At 39.6% G+C, this 4,442-nt stretch overlaps 1 non-coding gene across 1 annotated transcript; it reads right to left on the minus strand.

Moving 5' to 3' along the window:
* Positions 1 to 2,034: 2,034 nt before the first annotated feature.
* LOC141624270 (small nucleolar RNA R71) lies at positions 2,035 to 2,141 on the minus strand. The gene has a single exon (XR_012534078.1). It is a non-coding gene; the product is annotated as a small nucleolar RNA R71 (small nucleolar RNA).
* Positions 2,142 to 4,442: the final 2,301 nt, after the last annotated feature.

Here is a 4,442-nt window from a genome sequence, read left to right on the forward strand (position 1 = left end):
AAAGAAGAAAGGAAGAAGCTGTAAGACAATCCGAGCGGATTGCCCACAATCCGCCCGTCCAACAAGGGCAATCCGAGCGTCTTCCCAGCTGGACGCCCGTCCAGAACCACCACAATCCGCCCGTCTTCCCTTGAATCCGCTCGTCCAACAAGCAGGCAATCCGTCCGTCCTGTGCCCCGGACGCTCGGATTGTGTGTCAGCTATTTCATCTTCTACTTGTTTTATGAAGGATGCGCATATTTTTCTAAGACCGGCGAAAAGGAGACCGGAGTCTCCCTTGAGACCGGCGAATCCTCAAGAACTTAATCGTCATTTAAGCCCTTAGTAAACCCTAATTTATGTAACTAATCCCCACTATAAATACCCCATTTAGGCTAATTAGATTATCATGTTCTTCTTAGAAATCTCTAGTGTAGTTTATATCTATCAAATCTCTCTTTAATATTGTAATCAACATTTAATCAAGTTTTAATACAAATTTCATTTCCTTAATCTCTCTTTGGTTCATCTTTCATTTTGGGTAATTGAAGATTATTTGGGTTATTATTGGGAGATTGACAACCTTCCAATCAATCATCAAGTACTTTTATAATTATTTGCTTTATTATTGGAATCATTAGTAGGTATAATTCTCTTAATCCCTTTTTAATTATTGTTAATTATCTTCATTTATTCATCATGTTTTACTTTGTTGGTGTGATTGACAACCTTGCTAGCATGTTCAACATGATAATGAGTGAGTAGTTTCCTTAGCTAGGGTTAATGGGTAATTAGGGGAAACCAACATGGGGGATGGTTCATGCTTAAATTAATATGTTTTCATAGTTTATTTGCTTGTTTGTTGTGATCTAAACTTATGCACATGTTATGTTTGATGAAATGCGAGCCTATGAATCCTTGCATTTTTTACCCATCACCTACCTTTTCAATGAGACTTATAAGACATAAACCAACTCGAGTCTCATTAGACCATGCATATAGTTGAGTAGGGAAGATTAAGTCGACTTGTAGGTGTTGTACAATCTAATCGATTCGGCTCCGGGACCCAAACTTTCCTAGGATTGTAAGATATAAACCAACTCGATCCATCACAACAATTATTGCTTGCTTATAATTTGAGAATATGTTTGTATGATCAATTCCCATGAATCCCCTATGACCCCATGACACCCTAGTGCCTTTTATCAATTGTTTACACCCTTTTTTTATCATCTTGCTTGTTTACTTTTATTGCTATTTAGTTTAGTGATCTTCTACTTCAAACCCTAAATTGTGACACCCTTAGACACTACTAGTTGCAATTGAAAATCTCATCTCAATTCCCGTCCCTTGGGATCCGACCTTTACTTGCCTCTTTACTAATTGTAGAGTTATTTGTGGAGTTATAAATTGTGTTTTGGTCTAGAAGCTCCTAACGACAAGTACCGAAAACTAAACCTCCAAGTGAGTCCGACCAAAAATGGCGCCGTTGCCGGGGACGGTGTTAACTTGATTTAGATTTTCTTATATTGTTATTAGTTGTGTCTTTCTTTGCCTTGGGGAAGTAAAACTTCTCAAGGTTTGTTCTAATTATTTTCAAGTTTATTGATATTTTGCATGTCTAGATGATCACAAGGTAACTTGTTACCCTTTGATCACGAAATTGAAAGGACTTTGACAACCAATAGAAGACTTGCTAGGAGAACTTTGAGAGGTATTGGTGAGTTGTAGCTATTCAACCAAACACTATTGAGTTCATCAACCCTTTTGCAAGAGAAGGTGAGGAGAACCCAACACAAAATCCAACACAAAATCAACCCACAATGCCTAAATTTTCATCACATTCCGTACCAACCGAGGAGAACCTACCCAATGGTACTCCCACACCACAACACTTAACCGGAAATTTCATTGCCAAATCCGCATTTATCCAATTAGTCGAAAGAAGCCAATTTGGGGGGATGCCTAGTGAAGACCTTCACTCTCGGAATTGATTCTTGGAAGAAATTGGCTCTAGCTTTCTACAAAACGTTCTATCCACCGGAAAAGACTAACATGCTAAGAGCTCAAATTACGGGTTTTAAGCAAAGAGATGGAGAATCTTTGTATGAAGCTTGGGAGCAATTCAAGGGAATTTGTCGCTCATGTCCTCATCTTGGACTTAGCGAGTGGTTCTTGGTACAAAAATTTTGGAACGGTCTTTATGAAGACTCAAGAAACATTCTCAACATGGGATCAAATGGAATGTTCACCGAAGTTGATGACAATCAAACTTGGAACAAGATTGAGGAAATGGCGGTCCATAATTCACAATATAGTAGACCTCGCAAGGCTACTAGAGGAGGAAAGCATGATGTGGACTCTATTACTCAATTTGGTGCTCAACTTAGTGCTCACATTGATACCATCAATTTGAAGTTTGAAAAGGCTATGGCTAGACTTGAAGAAGCGTCAAAATCACCAAAGCAACATGTTAATGCCATGACGGCATCTTCATCAATCCCAAGTGGGATATGTGAGAATTGTGGAACTTTGGGACATGACCAAAGTGAATGTAGGGGAACAAATGAACAAGTGAATGCTTTTCAAGCATACAAGAGTGCTACCCCTTATTCAAACTATTACAATGAAAACACCAAATTCCACCCAAATCTCTCATACAAAAGCCAAAATGTTCAAAACCCTCAACCAACATACACCCCACCTCCCATGAGAAACATAAATCAAAGATCCTTTTACAACCAAAACCAAGGTTACCAAAATCAAACTCCATACAATCAACAAAATGACCAATGTTTTGATGTTCAAAAAGCGGTCCTCCAAATGCAAAAGAATCAACAAGAGTTTTTCACTCAAATGCAAAAAGATAGTCAAGCAAAGGAAATCACCATCAACAACATCCTAGCCCACACCAAAATGTTGGAAACCCAATTGACTCAACTAGCATCTTCAAGCTCACAAAGACAAAGGGGCAATTACCACCTCAAAGTAATCCCCCAAGACATGAAACGGTTAGTGCCATTCACTTGAGAAGTGGTACGAGGTATGAAGCACCGGAGAAGCAAGTTGAGGATACAGTTGTGGAAGCTAGTGACAAAGAAGAAGCTGTGCAAAACTTCAAGGATGGAGAACCATCAAAAGAAGAAATTTCAAAGAAAAATGAAGACAAGGCCAAGGAGAAGGAGCCCATTGTGATTAGACTTCCTTTTCCGAGTCGTCAAGCCAAGCCCAAATTTGATGACCAACTTGGAAAATTTATGGAATTTGTGAAGCATTTGGAAGTCTCGATTCCTTTCACGGAATTAATCAATCACGTGCCGGCCTATGCAAAGCACATGAAAGACATCCTTACGTAGAAGAAGTCGATGCGGAAGCTTGAGACTATCACCTTCACTATGGTGAGTAGTGCAATACTTCAAGGGAGTTCACCTTCAATACTAAAAGATCGGGGAAGCTTCTCAATACCGTGTACCATTGGCGACACCACGATCAACAAATCCTTATGTGATCTAGGGGCTAGTGTGAGTGTTATGGCGTACTCAGTGAGTAAAAGGTTAGGGATGGGAGAGCTTAAATGCACCAATATCACACTCCAAATGGCCGATAGATCGACGAAGACACCATTGGGCATATGGGAAGATGTTCCCATAAGAGTTGGGAAATTTTTCATCCCGGTGGACTTTGTCATTGTTGACATGGAAGAAGACTCCAATATTCCAATCATTCTAGGTAGACCTTTATTACACACCGCGGGTGCGGTGATAGATGTGAAGCATGGAGAGCTCACTCTAGAAGTGGGAGATGAAATCATAACTTTCAATCTTGACAAGACCATGAGAGCTCCCCGTTTGCATGAACCATGTTTTATGGTTGATCATTATAGCCGGAAGGATGATAGGAAGAAGTCGGAATTCCAATGGAAGAAGAAAGTCGATGATGCTCCATTCAAAGAGGAAGGAAATTGTAACAAAGAGAGCTTGAAAAGCTCACCAAAGTCAAGCAATGAAGAAGATGGCCTCATTGGCCAAGACAAGAAAGTGGGAGAGTTGTCTCTATCAACTCAAGAGATCTTTAGTGACCAAGTAGATGAAGTTTGTGGTCCTTGGGACGATGAGTTTGAAGGGATTTTCAATCCCTACATTGGTAATGCTATCGATCAAGACCAACATGAAGGACAACAAGTGCAAAGATCTATTGAGGATCTTTATCATGACAATGAACAAGCTTTTGACTACTTCTTCAAGGTGTTGAGTAACATAAACAACACTTTGGACATGCCCCCATGACATCTCACTAAGGATAAGAGTTAGGCGGGGTCCTCTCCAAACCACCATTTGTAAATATTTCTAACTCCCTAACTTGCATTTTAATTCTTGCATTGCATTTTTTGCCATTTTTTGGATTTTTATGCTTTGATCAAGATATTTATCATTTTTTGAGAGAAGTGAGGGAGGGACTAATGA

The sequence above is a fragment of the Silene latifolia genome, chromosome X, assembly GCF_048544455.1.
Source record: "Silene latifolia isolate original U9 population chromosome X, ASM4854445v1, whole genome shotgun sequence".
Classification (NCBI taxonomy): Eukaryota; Viridiplantae; Streptophyta; class Magnoliopsida; order Caryophyllales; family Caryophyllaceae; genus Silene; species Silene latifolia.